Below are 24,246 nucleotides of genomic sequence, written 5' to 3'. Positions count from 1 at the left end.
CAAGGGTGCATTAGACCTTTTCAGGTGTTGTTTCACATGGGCAATAAATATGCACAGGCTCACTAATGTGACCTTTGCACATTTATTTTAAAAATCTGTAGATTGTTACAAGCGAAAATGCTAGCAGCATTAGGGTAAGGTAAAGGACCCCTGGATGGTTAAGTCCAGTCAAAGGCGACTATGGGGTTGCAGTGCTCATCTCGCTTTGAGGCCGAGGGAGTCGGCATTTGTCCACAGACAGCTTTCTGGGTCATGTGACCAGTATGACTAAACCGCTTCTGGCACACCAGAACACTGTGACAGAAACCAGAGCACATGGAAATGCTGTTTAGCGTCCCCACCACAGCGGTACCTGTTTATCTACTTGCACTGGCATGCTTTCGAACTGCTAGGTTGGCAGGAGCTGGGACAGAGCAATGGGAGTCAAACCTTGGTTCCTTTTTTTTTAATAAGATATTTATTAAAGTTTTTAAAAGTACAAAAAGAAACATCAAGAAAAACATCCTTTTAAACAAAAAAAGATGAAATACAAAAAAGAAAAAAGAAAGATCAAAAAGAAAAAACAAAGAATTAAAATCCATTAAACAAAAAGAAAAATCAAGAAAAAATACAGCAACTCTTCCCATTTGTTTTCTTTCATTAGCTTATTTCCCTGACCTCCTCACACCTCCCTTTTTTGTATTCTAAGTCAGTTATCCATTTCAGCAAATGCTTTCCCTCTTTTCAAATTTTTGTCCTGTAAATTTATCTTGATATTAATATAAGTTTACTTTCCCTCCTTTCACCAATTAACAGTCTGTTTTTTCTAAATCTTTGTGACATTTCTGCTAAAATCACATGAATTCATTCCAACATCATTCTAACATTCATTAATCTTACAATACTTCTGTAAATAAACTTTGAATTTCTTCCAAACTTCCTCCACCGACTCTTCTCCCTGGTCTCGGATTCTGCCAGTCATTTCCGCCAGTTCCATATAGTCCATCACCTTCATCTGCCATTCTTCCAGCGTGGGTAAATCTTGTGTCTTCCGTCAAACCTTGGTTCCTGAACGCCTTCGTTATTGTCCGTTTTCAGTAATGTTGAAAATTATATATTTGTAAAAAAAATATGTAGATTGCTCCTGAACTGTAAAGGGAATTGGGGGTTGCTCATGCGTAAGGGGGCTGCTGCTCTAGGCAACGTTGTCTGGCTAAACCTTTCCCTGGCTGGACAGCCCTTTCTCCGTGGCTGTGTCAGTCACTGGCAGAATCCGTCAGTGGGCGTTTCCTGAACTTCTTCCAACATAAAAGCTCTTTGACGCCAAGTCTCCGCCTAGCCTCCCTGCGCGGAAGTCTTCTGCGCAGAGTGGGCGTGGCCAGCGGAGGTCCTGGGCTCTCCCCGCTGGTCTCTGTGGAAGAGTCTTGGAGCCATCTCTCCGAAGTCCTTCCCTGCTCCCCTTTCTTCCTGGTGTCACACCGATTTCCTTCCCCAAAGGAAGTGTTCTCTCTCTCCCTGCTGGTCCCTTCTCCTGCATCGTTGGGGAGCCTTACCTCCACTCTTGGCTCCGATGGCAGTTCCCCGACATGAACATACGATTGTATGCACAAAGAGCTATTTACACATGATCTAGAAGTGCCATTCACATGTACAGGGCCCCCTCTACAGTCATTGCCTGCTGCCCTGCTTCCATGCTCAGTTTATTAACAGAAAATGAGAGAACTATTCTCGTCCAAGTGTAGAGAATTCTGGGGTAGATGGACACCCCTGACCTCTAAATCTTGGCTTTGGTTTTCAGAAACAGCAAGAAGGGTCCTTATTTTTCCATTTTGTTTTCCATTCATCTGGACAACATACAACCACTGAATATATATAACCCTGAAGGTAGTAAGCCATTGCAATAATTCATAGAAAGTATGTGACAATAGTATTCTCTGATGATGTATTTTTGTGACAGGCAGCAGAGAAAGCAAGATATATGACTAATATGTTCTCGTAATGGCTGCAAAGTTAGATAAAGGAGCTCAGTTTTCATGACAACAGTTTTCACTGTACATAAGATAACCTCGAACCTGGGTAACAAACAAACACACAAACAAACAAACAAAACTGTCCTGTATTAAAATATTATCATCTGACGCTCTGTGATTTCACAGGCTATCTTCCTTCTTCCCCAACAATCAGCACTGTCATACAATGAATTGTAATATACCAGGTATTAGAATAAACATGTATTATATTTTGCTTGATAAAACAGAGACACTAACCATTTGGGATTCACTGGAAGCAGGATGAAGAAAGTCAAAATCCGGAATCTTGCTTCCATTTCAAAACAGGATTGGGCTGCTCCCCATTGCTAGTAAACATGTAGACCTTAATTTTCATTGATACCATCATACTTTGAATGAAAATAACTGTGAATAAGAATGATTTATAAGGCACCCAGCAGGGATGAACCAAAGTATCTCAAAATACTTTTTTAAGAATAGAAATTTTCTGAGATTTTTCCTATTTCTTGCCACCACTCATAGAACAAGAAGGCAACTTTCCAGAACTTTCTGCAAAAAAAGTCCACCATTTTTTTCATGGCAGCTGCCACCCCCTGCCCACATACACAATGCCCCTGAACGATGCTAAGTCTGGGGCTTTGTCAAAGTGTATAAATGACTGTACACCGACGACATAATCCTATGAATCAGTAGTCAGAACAATGTCCCACTGAGTTTAATGGGGATTGTTCTCAGGTAAGCACATACAGGGTTGCAGCCTTTGTGTATAATTCTATAGTTAAACTATTATTTGACCACAATTGCATTTTGCATATATGTGGGTTTCTACTTTTGCTTTATTGTTCTATTTAACCAGTTTAGGGATGCCATCTTACAATAATTTCAAAGCAGTATTTTGGATTTATGTGATAATGGCTTTCTCTCTGAATTACATTACTGATGAATTTTGGATACAACTCTGTAACCTCAGTTTAAGATTTGTGAATGGAAGCAACTTATACTGTACTTCATGTATCAAATTACAGATGTAGGTGCACATCTGGATGCACACTTCCAATTGCTTTGCCATACTTACCCAAGCCTCATTTGAATAGCTATGTCTCGTAAGATGCAAAGGGATTTGCAATGTGTCTGTATCTGGGGCTGCCAGTGGTTATTCACAACTATTTCTCTGTGATTAGACAGAGAGCTGTCCCAATGCTTCTGACTTTATCTTCACCATATTCAGCCTCTATATCCTACAAAAGCAATACCTTGCCAGGTTTGCTTTTGCAGAGCTGCAAAATGCTGGGATAGGAGAGCACTGGTACAATCATTTTCTCTGATAACATGCTAGACCTGTCAATGTCAATGGAGCTCTTCCTCTTCCCCCTTTGCCCACCATGGTGTTTGCTCTCCCTTCCCTCCTCAGCCCATCTTGGTGCTATGGTGGGATCAAAGACATTGCTTTTTCTTTCAGCAAATGCTTGTCTGCAGCATTGTTTTGATGTCTGGATTACCATGCTACCATGAAAGGGACTCTGACTTGTGCCGCCTTACAAAGATCTCACAAGCCTAGCATACATCCAAGGCATCCCAGTTCAGTTTAGGATTTGGGATTCACCCCTGCTTATAACTGCTGTGTATCTCCATCACTTCTGGAACCTTCTATTACTTTGTTGAATGAAAGAAGGAAAACATTTCTTAAATGGCTCAGTTGGAGCTGTATCCTTCTTGCAGTCAAATTTTGTTTTGTGCCTCTTGGATTCTAGTTAGAGTCAACTTAAGTGAATGTCTTTCAGAAAGTTGAGTAGATAACAGAAGGTAACATTTGTATAGAGATACATCCCCAGGGAACTATTCCAAATGTTTCCTGTGGGCGTATTGAAAGAAATCTTATGGGGTCTGGCATCCAGAAGAAACTTCTATTTTTAATGTACTCTCTCTTTTTAAAAAGAAGAAAGGGGCCAGCTTTTTTGTTGTTGCACTGTTGTCCTTTTCCTGCTCTGCAGGATTCACAGTTATTAATTAATACAGCAATGTCGTTTATAAGCCAGCACCCACACAAATGACTGTGAAGCATTTGGCACAGAATTAAGGAGCAGTTGGCAACCCTATTTTTGTCAAACATAGCAAGCTCAATCACCTTCTTTACTTTTTAGTGTATGAATTGAGCTGCAGGATGGCTTCCGATCACTGTTGCCAGGCCACCTGTCCCTTATAGAAGAGCATCAGTCATTATTTCCAAAAATACCAATGCAGCTTAGGTCAGATACTTGGCTGGAATGGTAGGAAAGCCTTAAAAATTTACGATCTCATGGAGTCACACAACAGAAGCACGAGCTCTATTAATGAATGTGGTTTGGCAGTCTAAAACCACACACAGGAAATAAGGGTTCACAGCCAAAACCGGAGTGGTCCAGCTAAATCTACTTTTCATAGGCTTTTTGTATACCTAAGGCTATTAAATAAGTTCACTTGAGGTTCTGTTATTGGAATATCAGAATAAATCCTGATCACAAAGATGGATTTTATTTGTAAGGGTTCTTTGTGCCTGCCCTTTTTACTTCCAGCTTTCTGTTTTCAGCTTTTTGGCAGGAGTGCTGGTAGCAGAAAGTTCCGTTAGTTTCTCTGTTAAGTGACCCACACTAGACTTTGAGCTGTTGCAAAATGGTGGGCAGCTATTCTGGGATCAGAGAGCACATAATGGAACTGAAGTCACAGGGCAGCACAGGTGGAAGAGTTGAGGTCCTGCTGAACTGAAGTGAAGCTCCTCATATAATTCCTAGTTGTGGGAGTAGCTTGCCATAAATGTAACCAAAGCAGATTGCAAGAGTAACAAGTAACTCGCATTGTTTTGGTTTCAAACGGCGACATGGATCACATCAAATTCATGTGTGGGTGTGTGTCACATTTTAAAGTAGGGAAAGACACTTGTTTCCTGCAGTTCTACTTCACCTCTTGACAATACCATGCTATGCAGCGATGGGGCATTACAGGTCAACAACTTTTTGAAGTGTGCTTCTGTGCTTGTGACTGAATGCATGGTGGCTTGGGGTCAAGGCTACTACAGGCTGTGAGCAAAAGAATGAAGTGCCATTGTGGAAAGAAACAGAGCACAGTATTCAAAACAGCTAGAAAATTATTCACTATATATAGGAAGCTGAAATGCTTGTTTCAGTGGCAAAGTGCTATTGAATACCCGTTGCTGGAAATCACAGGAGGAGAGTGTGCTCTTGTGCTTGATTCCTACTTGTGGGTTTGCCACAGGCGTCTGGTTGGCCACTGTGAAAACAGGATGCTGAACCAGATGGGCCATTGTCTTGATCCAGCAGCCCTCTTCTTACACTTTTATGCTGGGTGGAACAAGGCAACCTCTCCATACCCATGTTTTGTTGTTGTTGTTGTTGTTGTTGTTGTTGTTGTTTAGTCGTTTAGTCGTGTCCGACTCTTTGTGACCCCATGGACCACAGCACGCCAGGCATTTCTGTCTTCCACTGCCCCCCTCAGTTTGGTCAAACTCATGCTGGTAGCTTCGAGAACACTATCCAACCATCTCGTCCTCTGTCATCCCCTTCTCCTTGTGCCCTCCATCTTTCCCAACATCAGGGTCTTTTCCAGGGAGTCTTCTCTTCTCATGAGGTGGCCAAAGTATTGGAGCCTCAGCTTCATGATCTGTCCTTCCAGTGAGCACTCAGGGCTGATTTCCTTAAGAATGGAGAGGTTTGATCTTCTTGCAGTCCATGGGACTCTCAAGAGTCTCCTCCAGCACCATAATTCAAAAGCATCAATTTTTCGGTGATCAGCCTTCTTTATGGTCCAGCTCTCACTTCCATACATCACTACTGGGAAAACCATAGCCTTTACTATACTCAACTTTAAAATGGTCTCCTCTAAGAAAATGTTGAAAGTGGGAACTTTCAATAGTGAAATGGTCATGGGTGGTACACTGCTGAACTATAGGAGTGGTAAGAAAACTCCTTAAAGGAGGACATTTGCCTACAGTATTGCTGCATGCCACCCCAATGTTTGAGCGGTGCAAGATTCTAGAGGTTTCAGACACTGACCCAGGGCTTGTGTTGTCTTCAGGAATGAAGCACAGTGGAGACTGTGGTGTCTTTAGGACATATGGGTTTCTTTACACATATATAGAACCTGCGCTTACGATGGAGGGGTTCAACACCACAAAAGGGTTTTGTTTCTCCCATAGTCACAGCCTTGGATTCAAAAAGAATTCAATTATTGCTCTGGCTCTCTGTCTCTGTCTCTGTCTCTGTCTCTGTCTCTGTCTCTGTGTCTGTCTCTGTCTCTGTCGTCTCTGTCTCTGTCTCTGTCTCTGTCTCTCTAGGTTGCTGCTTCACTTCTAGGTCACATCACTGCAGTTCAACTCTAAGCTCAAGCTTTGCCCTTCTAACTATCTATGACTTGAGGGAGCACCTCCACTCATTTGCCCTCTCACACAGAGCCCCCTTCCATTAATGGCTCATTGCTCAGGCGATCGCCTCAACACAGGAAGCTAGCATGGCTTATATTTTAACACTTGCTGGATCCAGGAGTTGGAAGGGTCTTGCATACAGCCTATTACCTGCTCCCACAATCTAATAACACAATATATATATTCTTAGTCACTTCTCACACAAAGGGTCACCAAATGACTTACGCTGGAAAAATATACATAAATACATTATCTCAAAGAAGGAGGGGGAAATAATATAAAACATTAATATTTCATACAACACAGTGGGGTGTGGGGGCGGTGAACCAGCCATCCCATAACAGTAATAGAAAATGGTGGCAGCACACATAAACAAAACAAAGCTCTCCCTGATTAAACAGGAGATAAAAATACAAAACCAACACCAACACTACTCCTCCCTATCCCAAAAATAATTCATGTCAACCTGGTTTTGTTTTAAGTCTCCCCACCCAGAGGTCATCAAGTTAAGCTGTTGCACATCAGTGTGTGTTTGGGGGGTGTGGATTGTCCAGAGGCTCTGCTCTCCTCACATGGAAAGCAACAGGAAAAACAGAGTAGGGAGATGGCAAAAGTTCAGCTGCTCTGCAGTTGCCCCAGCTGCTGTTCCTCTCCTGCAACCATTGGGGTTCATGTACTTTCCCCCAAAGGAAAACATTAATTCCTAGTGGTATTTCCCATTACAAGAATTCGCCTCGATCTATGTTGTCACTGAAATGGCCTTCAAGGGGATGTGAGAGGCGTGGTTTCAAGCCTTCTGTATAGGAAATTACTTTCCCAGCAACAAACCTTTCATCAGGATTGGCACAATATGATGATACCTCATGGCAACTGAGACACAGAAAACCTTGGGGGCAACTTGACTGACATGAACAGTCTGTTTTGACTTCACTGTGCCAAAGCAAAATGAAACAAATGATACCTTATCCTTCAAAGAGGATATACAACTTTGAATATGTAGAACTTGTAGCAGCTTAGGTTTTTTAAAAAAGCAGAGCTCTGAGTTCCTCTCATTTCCTTGCTATTTCCAAGGTATATTAAAAATGGGCCTGTTGAGGCCTTATTTATAAAGCCAGAATCCTGCCAGTCAGATGTTTGCCAATAAGGAGAAGCAGGAGTGATAGAGTCTAAATCCAGCCCATGAGTTCAAACTTGAATTCACTTCAGAGCAGATGGCTGATGCAAAATGACATTGCTGGGAAAGCTCAGTTGGTGGAGCATGAGACTCTTAATCTCGGGGTCATGGATCCGAGCCCCACATTGGGCAAAGGATTCCTGCAAAGCAGGAGGTTGGATTAAATGGCCCTCGTGGTCCCTTCCAACTCTACAGTTCTATGATTCTATCACCATTTTTTCTGTATTGAAATAGAACTTAATAAAATGATAATCAAATAGTAAGAAACCTGTCAGGGAGGGCTGAAAGGCTGTTGGGCTTTTCCACACTTTTGCCTTCATAATTACCTCTTGTGTACAGAGAAAGCTTCCTATTAACTGGGATGCATTTACTAACTAGAATTCAGCTGCCAGCCCATAGCAAATCTTTTCACTACTGGGGGAAAATGTGTTCTTTTAACAGCTAAGGCATTGATTTTTGTTTGTGTTTTCATCCATCATGAGGCTGTGGTATGCCAAGAATTCCACACTTCATATCAGCCCAAAAGATACAAATGACATGATTTCCATTTATTTATTTATTTATTTTATTTAGCTGCTTCTGTGAAAATCAAGATTACAGCCTCAAGTTCTTCTCTGTGTCCTCTCCCCCCCCCCACTCCAAGGATCCCTTATGCTTCAATTAAGGCCATTTGCTTCATTATATATCTCTGGCTGCATGTGAGAAGTAGCTAGGAATCTGGAGGGAAAGCAGCTCTTTGAAATAAGATGCTGCTGCTGGGGTGCTTTAATCGGGGAAGGTCCAAAACGTTGGCTCAATGAATCCAACGCAAGTGGGAATAAGACACAGCCCATTTCAATTACTGAAAAGGATTTTATTTATTGGGGGTGGGGAGATCTTCCTGGCTCTTATCTTACAAAATTATTTTATGATGGGGGTATGAACAGAAGAGGGTTTGTGGACACTACCTTAATAGTTCTAGCAATGCTGCCAAGTCCTTCCCTTTTCTTGGCCTATTGATCTCAACAGCTAGTCTTGGAATGGCTAGGAAATACCTGAAAAGTGCATTTCCTCTGCTAAAGATCATAGATGTCTAGATGTCCGGGTGAAGACCGGCTACAGTTTGAGTGAGACAGAGAGAGAGACACTGAAGCGAGTTGGTGGTCATGTAAGCATTTCCTTAGAGATCTGATGTAGAAGCAGTGGATTTTGGCTGCCTCTTGGAAGGTTTAAGCTTTGCGCCCATCTATGTTCAACTTGTATATCTGTAAATAAAAAGAAGTATAAGAAAGTGCCGCTATGCCTCTCTTGACCCAAACCTGGTTAAGCACTGCACTGACTTGGAAAAGTGGAGTGTGTAACAATTTCTACTATGGGTGAAAAGTGTGGGGTGCATTTTAATAGGTAGGTGAGGATATATTAATTGCAGTTAATCCACCCAGGGCCCCATGTGTGTGAGTTGAACACTGTTCCAAAATCCAAACATTGGCAGCAAATTAAAAACATCGGAATTAGGTGCACGGCCAAAGCGGGATACCTGGGATTGGGATTGGAAGCTGGGGTGGCTTTTGTAAACCTGGGATGTCCTCCTTAAAATGATACAGTTGCGTGGTGTGCATTCCCCTATGGCCCTTCCTTGAGTCATTTTGCATGTCTAGAATGTGTTCTTGACCCCAGTAACATTGTTTGTGTGTCTGGATGGAAAACAGGGAGGGTTGTGTGAGTGTGTGTAGAAGCTAGTGTGCTGATACAACTATGAAATATATATATTTGTTGCCACTTTTGCCCCTGGCATTGCCCACCAGTAACCAGAAGGTTCTCCAAAACTGAAGATGACTCTCATGCCTGATTTAGAGGCTTTCCTCTGTATTTGCCTTCTATCTTGCTGTTTCAGTGACTGACTTCATTCCTGTGGATATAAAAGTTGCATGAGAACATAACTCTATCAGGTGGAGCTTCTCCACCACCTATACCTTCACCAGGAAAGGCATCACCTAAATAACGTCTGTGTGCGGGGCACACCTGTGAAAAGTGCAGGAGCATGGGGGTGGTGAGGTCTCCTCCCTTGTGGTCTATCATTGTGGCTCTCAGGACTTGAAAGGAGTTTCTTTCTACTGCTTTTATGATAGTTTGTTTGTGTCCATGTCTGGAGTTCTACAGAGTTTTCTAGAAAATGATATAATCCAATTTTCTCCCAGCAATATTACACTGAGAATTGCAGGTGCATTTGCAAAACTAATTTCTTCCTTTATAATACAAATTGGCTTTCCATAACTTGTCAAGCATGCATACTAACTGAGACTACAGACAGGCCATCTGCTGCGTGTCTCCTCAGAAGTTCCACCAAGTTCAGTGGAGCTTACTCCTTGGTCAGTGTGTGCATATGATTAGATGGCAATCATTTACTACTTGCACCAGACATACTTATTACTTGGGGAGTAAGCTCAATTGAACAACAGGACTTACTTCTGGGTAGACATGCATAAGATTGCACTATACAAAGTAAACACATCCCAGTTTAATGGTATTCTCTGTGAATTCTATATTTGAAACACTATTCATTCCATAATAGATGTCTTTTGTTGCTGCATTGTGAATACCGGAATGCCCATATTGCAGTCTTTCCTGGAAGAGCTGTAGATTTTGCAATGCAAATATGAGAAGAGGAAATAATTTTAAGGACCAGCAGAATCTTTTAAAAAATATCTTGAGGTGCTAGATAAAATGCAGTAATCAAAGAATGGGGAGAATCCTTGACTATTTGTATGTCAGGTTTGATCCCACTTCTATGTGTTTGTAAGCAGGTCCTGTTGCATTTGAAATATGCTTTATTCTTTTCTGTTTTTGCATTTGAGTCAAAGGTAGCGTGGTTATTTCCATCACTGGGATGATTTCACAGTTTTGTATAGAAAAAATATTTTGTGGGGGAAAGGTGCATCTCCATGCTGGTGCAGCTCCAGACATTTCACTGCCTCGCTCGGATGGCTTCCTTAGGAGGAAGGATGACTCATCACATTTTGAGAGGGAGGCTGTTTGCCCATTGAAATTAGTGCAGCAGCTGTTGGAAGGGATTTGAAATATTGTCCTCAGGTGATTTTAAAAAGAAAGAAAGAAAGAAACCTCCTTTCACTGCAGGGCCAAGAAATGCAGTAATCCTAGAGAAGCAGCATACATCTGTGCAAAGACTGGCAAGTAAATGTCATTTTAGTTATGCTATGGGTGAAATTCAGACACAGAAACACTTTGGGAAGCATAGCTTAGATGGTGGGATGACAGAGTGATATGATGGCAGCCATGCTGTGGACGGCTGGAGAAAAAGGAACAGAATGTAATGTTCATTCTCCCTCCCTCCCTCCCTCTCTCTCTCTCTCTCTCTCTCTCACACACACACACACACACGCACGGAGAAAGAGAATTTGGAATAATGCAGAGAGATAAAAAAATCCTGCAGTTGACTACCAAAAGTTGGATCACAAAACTAGAAAGTGGAATTAAAGCTGGGAGTGAAAGGTCTTTGCATGGGATCCATGTTGCTGAATTTATATAGACTTGAATGTATGGAACATGGGAAGCTGTTTTATATTAGGTCAGACCACTGGCCCATCTTTAATCTCAGTATATTCCCAACCTGGTGCTTTCTAGATGCTATTGATCATTCTTGACCATTTGCCATACTGGCTGTGGCTGGTGGACGTAACAATCCGGAAGCATATGGAGGCCACAGGGTTGTGTCAACACTGTCTGGCAGTGGCTTTTGAGGGTTTCAGAGAGGAGTCCTTCCCACCCCTACCTGGTGAATGGTACAGACTGCACCTGGGACCTCCTGCATGTAGAGAATTGCTTTATCTTTTGCATGGGGCAAGAGTGCTAATGGTAAAAATTATCTTGAGGCTTCCCCATCAAAGTGCAAAGTCCACACTTTGCCTAACACAATTGGCTGCTATACATCATGGCATATAATTCACAGAAGTTCAAAGGGCCTATGGATCTCAGTAGGGAAAGTTTACAATCCCATTGCAACCTGCTAAAGATGGGAAAGATATTGAAAACGGTAGGTGATAGATGGAAAGAGAAATGTTTAGGTTTGGTTGACACTGCAAAATTCAGCTCCCCTATAAATATTAGATAATTGGATTTCTGGGCAAGGAAAATGTGTAGATCTATGGTACTTTGATACACAAAGTATATATGCTATGACATTTGATACAGTACTTCTTAAAATAGTATGCAGATTGGAAAATTGTATTTTATAAGATGTTCAAGACTGGCTAGATAGAAGACATTTTGCTAAAAGGCAAGTCTAATTCAGCCTTTGCCAATGTTGCAAAGGAAATACTGGCATTTCCCCCAATATAGTACATTTTAGCCTGCTATTTTCAGTAATATGTGCGTTTATATGCACTTTACACTAGTTGGCTGGAGAGCTGCATTGCAAAATTCAAAAATGTGCAAATTTTGAAGGATGGCTTTGAAGGATGTTTCCAAAAACATGAATTGAATACATGCACCTTTAAATGCAATCTGAGTCATATTTCCCCCACTCCTAGGACCTGCAAATCATAAATGCAGAGTGGGGGAAAGGTGTATAGGAAGCAAAGGAACCGAACATGGTTGACACACAGGAACTGAACATGGTTAATGCACCAAATTTTTAACAAAATTCAGAAATAAAAATGCAACAGTGGAGACTTCCTAATGCTTGAGATTGACTTTGGACACAAACTAGATAATTAGGATTTTTTAAATCTGTAGATAAATTCTGATGGCTATTTTGGAAAGAAGTAACCAGAAGAGTCCTTCATGGTCCAATTCATTCAATATTTTCCCTAGTAACCAAGAGATAAGGGTGTTGGGAGTGTGTTGATAAATTGTGCAAATGAAACTGACCTAATAGGTGTTACTAATATATCAGAAATTTATGCATCAAAAAATGTGTGACCTCTGGAGGTCTACATCTAACAGATGTAGATAATATTGAAGTGGAGCATCAAGTTATACATTCTGGGATAAAATGAGTTCAGGAAGCTGAATTTGACTATTGGCTCATTTAGATTTGCAAAATGTGCACCAGCATTTGTTTCATCCCTAAATATTGTGTACCATCTTTCTAGAATACATTGAGTTCTCAGTGTTCTTTATTCACTGGGAGAGTTAAAATCATTGCTGAGAACCACAGAGATGACAGAAGGTTATCTCACCGCAACCTCTGCGTCTGCCAGCACCGAATATCAACAGTGCTGCCAGCTTGAGGGATTTTGTGTCTTGCACTTTTTCAAGCATCCTGCTGTAGCTGTCTTCTTCCTGGGCTGCTCACTATCAAGTGCATCAACTGAGAAGGTACTTGCTATTAGCACAGCAGATGCCACAATGACTGACAGGCGGTCTTACCTCTCCACAGGGAATAAGGAGGAGCTCGCCCATCTTTTATTGTGATTTTTGCAAAAGTTAAGTTTGCAGCCAGCATCCCAGGCTAAACAGGGGGAATTAAATCAAGGCAGGGTGGAAAGTGGAATTATATCATCCACTTAAATTTTGATAGCTTTCTATCTTTAGGGTAGCAGCTAGAGGTGAGTTAAAGCCAGCTTTATGTATTGTTTCACTAGCCTTTCAGGAGCCGGTTTCTAATGTCTTTCGAGAGACTCTTCTCACTCATAACCGCAACAAAGCTTTTCTTGTAATACAAAGCCCAGGCCTCTGTTACCAATGCATTAATATGTCCCTAATAACATTTACCCTTCTCCTCTATCTTTCCAACAATACTCTCAGATTTGAAATGGAATCCATGCAATACATTTTAAGCCACCTTCAAAGACAAAACAGGATATCTGTTGTGGTATGTCAAAGCATGAAGTAAGACAGACACTCAAAAATTATAGCTAAGGACTGCACTCCATGTTATGAATTCCCAGCATGGGACGATTTCCACAAATTATCCTGGTGTCCAAAAATATACAGTGAAAGTATTAATTGTACGTAATTAGCTCTGAGACAGACCTGAATGCTGATAAGATTCTGCCAGGGATTTAAGCTCCAATATAATCAGATCTGGAAGCTCCTTTTCAATTCTCAGTTTTACTATCCAATTGTTTTTGGTCAGAAATTTCTCAGACTCAAGGCTTTAAGTGGTAAAGGCGAAGAGGCACCCAGGAGGTTTCCTTTTACATAATGCATCAGCAAAATGCATTATGCAAAAAGTAAGAAAATGACTGTTATCATACATGAATGAGACAAATGCTATCTGGGTTTTGATCCAATATTAACAATGTCCACAACTGAGCCCAGAGGAGTTATATACAAATCTACTGCAGACATAAGGGACCTGTTGCCGGCAGCAGCCGGCAGAGTGGCGAGGGTGGAGCTGCTCAGCTGATGTGTTTTGCCCAAGCTGTTAGTCACTGCCAGTTACTGAGGGAGAATGTAAGGCTTTTAAATTTACTACTTCTGAATAGTATTATGAGCTGAAAGGTTCAGGTTTTCTTCTTATTATAAGGTTGCTTAAAATGTTTTACATTTAAATAGAATTGCTGATGGATTTAACTGAACTGAACGGGAAGGAGAAGAAATAGAAAAGTTTTCTGAAAGGCAGACACTGTGGATCAGTTGCCAGGATGAGGGCATAAGCAAAATTACTGATATCTGACCAGCATCACAGAGCTGATATCTATAGCATCACCAATGCTCAGGTAAAAAGGTAAAGGCAAGTGGGAAATTGGGTACCTGACAGGGCATGACTCAAGGTTGCAGTTTTAGATAGGACATGGAGACAGGATGTGGGTCTGTCATATTAAGACATGAAAAGGGAGAAGTTGGCTAGTTTTGGACCATCAGCAGAATTGGGTGTGGGGAAAGGGGTAAGGTGTGATCATGAAATGAGGGCTGGGAAGATGGTAGTTCTATGCTGGTACTAATTTTAAAGCAGGATGAGGCAGTTGACTGGCCCCCTCAATGTTAAGAGGGCATTCTGCTCTGCGCCTGGCTACTCGTAACGTCACACGTGTGTGATGTCAGGACGTCATGTTAGCCCCTTCAGTTTGAGAAAATGGTGCTTCTGCTCAGGATCTTTGGGACTGTCCATTCAGAGAGCAAAATGTCACTGTGAGAACTGGTCCAAAGATGTTTCATTTTAAAAAGCAAATTATGCAACCAATGCATGTTATCTATTTCTGTTTGCAAATGGTGATGCCTGTTTTTGAAAAGAGCTGTTCAGAATCCAGTCATTTTTTCATGAGAAAATCTTAGTTTAGAACATATGATCACAAATGTTGCAGCACCAGCAACCATTCATCTACCTATGCAAATTCATTGGACATGAATATTTTTAACATTCCAAAGGTTATTGCAGTGAGAAGATCCTAAAAAATACTGCTGATTGGGGTGAAAAGGGATCAGGCGTGGTATCCTTCAGTTTGCACTGTAAAAATACATTTGGGATATCTACTACTTTAGGGAGTCTTATCCATAGTGATTTAATATCCCTGCCCCCCTATCACCATCCATTTTATGGTTCATCCATGAGCAAGTGTACCAAGTCTAAACACTTTTCAGTTATCTATATTTCAGATCAGCAGTAAGCTCCCTGCTCTTAGTTGGCCCACAGAGCCATTTAGGATACAAAGCTGGTAATAAATTCTTGAATTCTATGTCACCCTTTCCACTAGTTATTGTAGTTGCAAGGGGACAAGTGCATGCTGCTATAATCAAGCAGAGTTGATGTTTCTTCAGTACAGAGCCAAATTGAATTTATAACCGAGAGTTGTTATCCATCAAAAATGATTCATATGAATAGCTTGAATCCAGAAAAGGTCCTCGTTTATTTTGATATTCACACACAGGCATGTGTTCTTTTATGAGTTTTTTCCTGTAAGCAAATCTCTTAAATGTTTTGTTTATAGTATGTCAAAGAGAGTGATGGAGATATTTGCCATTTGTCCAGCAAAACATGCCGCACAGAATATACGAGCAGATCTGATTAGTCATTCAACAGTGTTATGAGTTTTTGGGTCTTATGAGATTTTTTTTCTCCTAATGTTGATTACTCCTGAATTTTTCCTGAATTGGGGAAAATTTGAAAGGCTATGACCAGGTCAACAACCAGCACGAATTTTTGCAAATGAACAAAAATAAACAAACTGAAGATGTCCCTTTTTCTTCAGGTTTTGGAGACTGATAAGCTGAGAGCTGTGGGTCTGCTGCTGGTGAGTTCTATTGGTTTCTTTTTTAAAACGTGGTCATTGGTCATATGTTTTTATGATATTTAATGCTTTTTGCTCATATGTTGTATTTTATCTTGAATATTGCATATCTCCCTAGGAACCCTTGGGTTAAAGAGTGCTTCAGAAATGAATGAATAAATAATAAAGGCGATGACTTACAGGAACGGGCAAAAGGGTCGCAATGTAACAATGATTGGTGAAGTCATTGTGGTCCAGCTTGTAGCAGCACTACAAGGATTTTGTGTAGAAAGATTTCCCAAACAGGACTATCAGTGAAGGGGAGTGCAATGTGGAGTACACACCATACACTGGATAAGAGTTACTTTACTTTCTGGAGACCATATTGTGCAACTTTCATTTCACATTTGAATCATGGCAGCGTACAGCTGCTGAAAAATGTTCATTGCCTAAGCTGTCATGAAAAACACTGTAGTGTCATCAGTGCAATGTTTAAAAGAATGTGTTAGTGCCAACTGATGTCAGCTCTTGCAGGTTATGACATTTTTATGGGTACCTGAGCGGGAGGAATGAAATCTATTGCAAAAATGAAAATACTAGCAGCATCAGGAACAAACTAAAGAGGTATTTACTATACTAAGGAAAGCACAGCAGTGATGCTACTGCCAGGCTGAGGGTTCCAGGGAGATCAAAGACCCATCATGATTTCTGCAGCAGGATCCATTTCTTCAGCTGCCCAAGAATTATCCCCACCCTTTGTGTGGATAAGAAACCAGGAAAAAAATGTAGAGTTACACAAGCATTAACTATGGCATCAGAAACAGCTTCAGCATGACCTAGGAAGTCAAGAGAGAGACTTCAGGGTCCTTTTGAATACATTTTGGGCTGGGCGGGGGATTTGAGTCTGGATCCATTCAGTGTTACTCTGACATGCTAATCACTACTTTGTAGATGACTCCTTTCCTGTATAGTTCCATTTTAGTATACTATGAGAGACCAGTTACTAAAAAAAAATAATGGCAGAATGCCAGTGCTATATTGTAAAGGTTAATGGGCAATTAGCCTTTACAATTAGCCAAGTTACATGGACCCAGAGCTATGGATCGTTATGGCCCATTTAACGAAAAAAAGCCCTTCTTCCAATCATTGCTTAAAAACTACACAAGATGGAAAAGATAATGGGGTTCGTGCCAGTTCAGCATGACCAATGGCTAATACAGGGGTAAGAAAACCCTATTCTACAATAACAGTCCCACAATATCCCAGCTCCTTAACTAGGAATCCAATTAAGCAGATTACAAAGGGGAGGAAATTATAATTATCAGTTCAATTAAAATGATCACCATTAGGATTTAATATTCTCATTTTGTAAAAATTTGCTGGTTTGCAAAGAAATTAAAGCTCAAGTTAAGCAATTAAAGCCCATGTTCTCCAGAGATTGATTCTCTGAAAGTACTGGTACATCTAATGCCTCATCTCATGTAGTTTTAGATTATTGCCACTTTTAAGAAATGTATTGCTGTTTTGAAGTTCCATTAATATGCTTTCAGTGGGAGAGTTACAACCCAACACATTGTCGAGCTAAGCGTGTTTTAGGCCATTGAAATCAACGAGGCATGCCTAGCACTGCATTAGGATTAGGCAGCAAAGCACCTATCTAAATCTCTCCTATTGAAATAGATGTGTCCTGAACGTGCTTAACTGGCTGAAGGAGTTGTAGTTCAGTGCTCTAGCACACGCTTTGCATACTAGAGGCCCTCATGTTAATACCTGGTATCCCTAGACAGGGTTGGAGGAGGCTTCTATCTCAGCAGTGCTTACCTGTCTATGTAAACAACATAGAGCTAGATGTATCATTGGTTTGACTTAACATCAAGTAGCTTCCTAATCGTGATACACATTTTTGTAGCAAATTGTATTTAAATGCCACTCAAAATAGAGGAAGTGTGGGCAGTTTTCATGTACTTCAGTTGGATCAGAGGGCAAAGGGGTCAGAAATAACATTAGTGGCATTTTCTGTCTTTAGGAGTAAAGCCAGGGGTACCATCACCAAGTAATATATCACACCCTTTCAGGCAGAGGGCTCTTCATGCTGTCTCATTTTTACTTTTCCATTTTTGGTGCATCTGGAATTGCAACAAAGTTACCACACTAGTGCAATTCTTTATTAAATCATTTCCAGAAGTTGTGCTCACTTACCAACACGAGATAGTAAAGGAGCTTATGCAGAGTGACTTTTCCTTTGGGTGTACATTCTCTGTGCTAAAATAAATAAATTGATTTTTATTTTTTTTTGCCTGATCTGAAATGGAAATTCCTCCTGTGTTTGCAACCAGAGGACTTGAACACACAAACACACACTTCTATATTTTGGGACCAATCAGATTAGCATTGGTGGAATGAGGAAGTAATTAATCAGATAGAAAGAATCAGGCATAAGGAACTTTTTTTGTAGGGAATAGTGATGAGAAATTCCACATCTGTGGACTTTCTGGTACTGTTAAATTATTTTGTTAAAACTAGAATTTTCTACAGTAGTGGAGAGTGTGGGATAATTGCTAGGAATGGCAAAACACAGGCTGATTACACAAGGGTAGTGGCAAAACTGTCTGGACCCACATAAAACGTGAATGCATGTGGCACAGTTCATCAGGAAGAGTCCACAGTCTTTCATATGAGGAAAGGGTAAAAAATTACGGTACTTCTTTTTTAACTCTAGGAATAGATAACATTTTGATGGTTGCCTTTGAAAATTCCTTATGTGTTTGGATTTTTAAAAATGTCATTCACTTGAAATTGCGCATTACTGTGTTTTGATTATGCGACTGAATTTTCCTTATTGTATACTATGAGATCTGTGGGTTAAAAGCGGTCTATAAATGGGCTGAATAAATTAGTGTGGAAGCTGTATGTTTCTTATGGAACAGACATATTCAGTGACTACCCAGTGTTTTACATGAGGTTAAATTGATGTGATGCCTATCAAGTGTTGCTCCTTTTTTTATTAGGGATGGAGGAGAGTTTCACTTGGTTGTCCGTTTTACGTGAATTGACTAAATCTGCACCTCCAGGACTAATACATGGATCAGAACTGTGTTATCTCTTTAGATTTAGCACTTCCCCAAATTTTGTGAGACAAACACAAACATGCATGTGGAGAAACGAAAAATGCATTTTGGGGGGAAATATGTTCAGAAATGCATACTTTGAGGGGTTTTTCCTTCAAAAATGCTGCCAATTAATGGGAAGACAGGACAGAACGGAGATCTGAATGAATAGTTTATGAAATTGACATGGAGCAAAAATAGACTGGTCTGTCCATCCCTGCTTAATAAATTCAACAAATTTGCTTACATCTACTGGGAACAACAGCAAAGCCACCCTTACAAAACCAACTGGAATTAGCAACATCTTCATTGCCTCTTTTTTCTGCCGGTGGTTTGTACAATGGTCGATGTGTGGTTTCTTATCAATATATTTGCTGCCTATCTATGCAGCAGTAACCCCTAATAATGATAGTAATAATAATTTTATTATTTATACCCCACCCATCTAGCTGGGTTGCCCCAGCCACTCTTGGCAGCTTCCAACACATAATAAGAGCATAATAAAATGTCAAACATTAAAAACTTCCCAATACAAGGCTGCCCTCAGATGTCTTCTAAAAGTTGTGTAGTTCTTTATCTCATTGACATCTGATGGGAGGGTGTTCCACAGGGAATTCAGTGGGACTTACCTGTGAATATATATTGAAATGCAGTCAAAGCTGTGCACATTCTCCCCCCCCCCATTTTTTAAACAACACAAAACTAGGTATTTGTATCTTTTTTCCCCATGGAGGAAAAACAGCTGGGGGCAATTTTATGCAGAAAGCCAGTAAAGGGGGAAAGGTTTGAAACCCCACTCCTTTTTTTCTTTTTCCCAAGTCTTCTGAGGCAGATTGCAACTGCCTCTTGTAAAGGGATGTTAGTGACCTGAGGAAACCAGAGTTATATCTAGCTCAGTGTTTATTTTAATTTGGCCCTCAGATAAACATTCCCTGTTGTGGTTAGTAAGGCAAAAATATTTCACCTTCTTGTGCCAATGGTACATAAAAGTGCCACTTATATCTCTGTTCCAGACAATTTCAAGCGTGTGTTCTGCAGTACCAGCAGCTTGCAAAGTGCAGACCAACCTGACCAGATTTAAAGCTGCCATAAGTCATTTTATCAGCATTGTATAAAGTTGGAGTGCATGATAAACACTGCTTAGGCAAGACATTTATAAAGATGACTTAAACGCAGTCCCTTTTGTGTTTCTACATATAGGCCTTCCAATAAGATTTGTTACGATTATGCGGAGCCGCTTAAATTGAGACAAAACTAACTTTGAGCAACGTAATTCAAAAATGTCCATTTTTTATAAAAACAACAACAGAAATCTATACCACACCTTAAAATATCTCTGAATATGTTCAAGGCTTCAACACCAAATACTTTCAATGCCCATCCAGCACTGCATAAGGACAGCAATGGTTTTTCTTCCCACTTAGGATCCTTCAACACGATTAAAGAAGCCACCTCTATACATTCACTGCTCTTGCATAATTGCCTTTTCAATGTCAATAGGGTAAAGAACAGATGGAATGAGGAATACAGTACTTAGAGCAGGCAGGTTTGCTGCAGTGGGGTAGTACTGCTGATGGGCAACAGTGGTTTAAGTCAGAGGTTTTCAACCTTTTTGAATCCACAGCTCCCTTGACCAGCTACATTTTTTCTGCAGCAACCCAGTGGCTCAGGAGCCCAGTTATGTCACCCCTTGTCTGCAGAGCTGGCAGCCTCTCACCATTTTTCAAACACCCTCCCTTGTGGAGTGCTCCCTCAGCCTCCTCTCTCCTCTCCCTTCTCCTGGGGAGTCCTCTGGGCAGCTGCTGTTGGTATCTGAGCTGCCCACCCCCACCCCAAAGAGAGGTGCTTCTCAGAAGCACCATTCACCTGCAGAGCTTATAGCCAGGGCTGCTGCAATAAACAGCTGTGCACGCCTTGGGGAGGCAGAAACATGAGAGGGCATCAGAGGAAGGGAGGGAAGGAAAGAGGGACAGAGGCCAGTGTTGCCCGTGGCCCCCCTGATCATCGTTCAAGGCATCCCAGGGTGCCATGGCACACTGGTTGAAAACCACTGGTTGAAATACCTATATGGCTACATGTGTTCTCTAGTAGAGACAAAGGAAAGTACATAGCTCCAGAAAATAAAATAATATTGAACAAAGTATCATGGAAATTGTTCAACATTGTTGGCAGGAGGGGAAGAGGGGGCAGAGTTGCTGACATCCATCCCATTATTCTTCTCTAATTTTTAAATTCAGTTTCAATCTGAACATAAATACATCTGAGTAAAAGGCAGAAATAGATAAAGGCATATATAAACAAACAAGGGGATGGAAAAGCACAGGAAACAGAAGGAAAGGATACGGAAAGGATAGACCGCAATTATTTGCAATCAACATACAGTACTGCGAAGTGAGCAATGTAATGTTTCCATAGGTCAATTAAATTATTTTTGACATTATACAGGTTATTACAAGGTGTAAATAGTCCAAGATGCCACCCATAGTTTCCCATCTTACCAGTCTTTTCTTTTTTAACAACCATAACATCATATTTGGAATAAACACACTTTGCCCCCTTTCTGATTCTCTTTGTGATATTTCCTGACCCCAATACTTAGGATTCTGTTTTACACACACACACACACACACACAGAGAGAGAGAGAGAGAGAGAGAGAGAGAGAGAGAGAGAGAGAGAGAGACGTATGCATAACATTTTGCAGCAGACTAAACCTTAGCACATAGGATTCAGTTCCAGTTTACAGCAGAAAACTGAGCAGAGCTGACTGGCTTGTAGGAGAAATTGTTTAGACAAGCAACTCTGCATTAAAATGTAGAGAAATGGGGCTGCTCAATTCTCCCAATTAATAGAACTTTTAAGTGCTTGACTTTGGCTGGACTATGCCCCCACTTTGCTCCCCCTCTCTCAAAAAGCAGAATCCTCCTCGCTTCTGCCTGGAAGCAGGCAGGTTGGTTGCAACTTTGCTTGATCATACTAAGCAAGAAAACTAATAGAGACAAACATTCCCTCCAACCCATACTCATCTTACCTCTAGAGCAATGTAAATCAAATGCTCTCTGCCTGGCTGATAAATTCTTGCCTAAATAGAAGTCTGCTCTTACTGTACAGAAGGTGGCTAGAATAAACTGGCAGCTGCTTAAGATTGCAGTAAAGATAGAAATGAAGCATTAAGTTGAAGTTGTGCTGTCCTGATAAAGCTGATCCTTGGCATGGGGACATGTTCTTAAGGCTATTTAGCCATTTGTGAGATTAAGGAACTTTTGCAGCTAATGAATCATCAACCCTTACAGGAAATAATATCAGTAATAGTGTATTCTCTTAGGTTACTGGAATTTCCACCATTCTCCTGAATGACTGCAGGCATTGCAATATCTGGAGGACACATGCAGGACTTGTAAGAGGCTGTCTTGTTTTAAAATATGCTTTGTTGGCCTCTTAGGCTGCTGTAACATAAGAGGACATCTAATGAGAAGGCTCACTTGTAGGAACCTTTTCTAAGGCAATGCTTGATAGACAAAATGTTGAATCAAATGGACTACTTGTTTGCCCAGAATAGTAATTCCTAGGGCACAAGCAGAAGCCATCTCTTGAAACAGATGGTCCAGTCCCATATCTCCTGAACTAATGGGAATATTGAGGGCTGTGGGCACTTCTAGGAACTTGTAAGGAAATATCTATGGGCACAAGAGCTGGTTCTCCAGGGGCAGCTCTATAATTGAGCAGAGTGGGCACCTCAGGTGCATATGGTATGTGATAGAGAGCTGTGGCAGGTCTCTAGAGGACAGAGCTGTGTGTGATGTCTAGGGATGAGGGAGAAATGCATTTCAGGTCACACTAATTTGCACACCTAATTTGTATCTTCCAAATCAGTATATGAACTGAAACAGGGTTATCCTTCAAAATGTCCAGCGCTGTGAATTTTGCAGTTTTCCAGCCAAAACACTTGCAGAAAAATGCATATGCTGGGGAAAGTGTGTGTAAAAATGTATGCATTTTGCTTATTTACATGCACAGGGTGGGATGGCGGCAAGGCCATCTAAACACACCAGTGGAGCCAATCTGTAGTGATGCCAGTATTGAGATAGTGGGTTCATGGCTTCACCCCACAACACCAGCCACTACTGCACAAAGTGCCCACAGCCCACTTATTGGGACACACAAAACTGCACTATGCTTGTCCACATATAGTTAGGATTATAGTTGCAGTTTAAAACTATTTAGACTTGTTAGGCATTCTCACAAATGAAGATGTTCTCTGGCCATTGAGAATCATGCTACTTTTATTTCTAGCTTCTGAAGATAAAATGGCTTGCTACTGAGATTCCAGACTCTTATGGAATGCATCACACACATAAATTCTACCTGAAGCCATCCTTGGGGAGTACATTAAAGGGAGTGCTTGTGCCTGCCGCTATGCTGGTCGTCTTTGGCTGGTAATCCTAGTCCAGACCTTCCCTTCAGATGAGGCTTTCATTTTTTGACAAGAGTCTGTTAAAAAAGAAATTGTTGGGGGTTGGGGAGTGGCCGTTCCATTGATAGGTTGGACATCCTCATAATAAAAAAGATTTTTGACAGAACTTTATGAATAGTAAAAAAAAGGGCCCTTTTGAAGGACAGCTAGTTCTTTTATCTGTTTCATCTGACAGATGGATATGACTTAAGATGTCATGTAAATGAATGTGTGCAATAAAGGTATCATTTTAATGACACGCTACTTGAAGGCAACTGACAAGAATAAATTACCTTTCTCTTTTGATGTAAAGGGATGATAACCTCTTGCTAGAAGTCAAATTCCCCATTGCGCTGGGGTGGGGAATCATTGTTTAAAGATGAGCTTTTAACAATGCTCATAATAATGTGAACTGTTAGGCCTGTGGATATATGGAAAAGGCTATGCACCTTTCTGTGCAACAGAGTAATCCTATGCTCACATCATGCCAGGACAGGAGAGGTACTGTTTCTACATTGGCAGAATGGCACCCGGATCTAATGTGTACTCAGCCTGAGGGGAGAGAAGATAATTAAACAAATAACCAGACAATACAGAAAGGGTTATGATGGACATCCTACTGTTCCCCACCAATCAGGAACAATGCCTTGCCTGTGAGTGAACATTTATAGGATTGGACTGTAAGTCCCATAGTGAATGGGGATAACATAATAGTAATATTGTGCTCCATTCCATAAATATGGGAATGATTTGGTCAGTGAGGAGGATCATGGCAATAGCCTCCTGGCAGGGTTGAGGTAATGACAAGAACAAGGCTTTGTGAATGCACTGGTGAGAGAACCAGAATGGCTATGCCACTGGGCCCACACATCTCTGACCTATGACAGCAGATGCTCCTGAGTAAATCTAGTCTTGAAATTATTACATTGGCTTGCTTATTTCTCCATTTAAAATCAGTACTT

At 41.0% G+C, this 24,246-nt stretch overlaps 1 protein-coding gene across 1 annotated transcript in view; it reads left to right on the top strand.

Moving 5' to 3' along the window:
* The window catches only part of LOC310762005 (uncharacterized protein), a 352,306-nt gene that overhangs the window by 12,275 nt on the left and 315,785 nt on the right, over window positions 1–24,246 (top strand). Inside the window, exon 2 of the transcript XR_014547773.1 lies at window positions 15,709–15,750. The gene's annotated coding sequence lies outside the window, so the exon portion shown is untranslated. The remainder of the gene's footprint in view (window positions 1–15,708; window positions 15,751–24,246) is intronic.

This window comes from Podarcis filfolensis (genome assembly GCF_964270895.1).
Source record: "Podarcis filfolensis genome assembly, chromosome: 4".
Lineage (NCBI taxonomy): Eukaryota > Metazoa > Chordata > Lepidosauria > Squamata > Lacertidae > Podarcis > Podarcis filfolensis.
The sequence above is the reverse complement of the archived record's forward strand: the minus strand, read 5'-3'. Positions and strand labels throughout refer to the sequence as shown.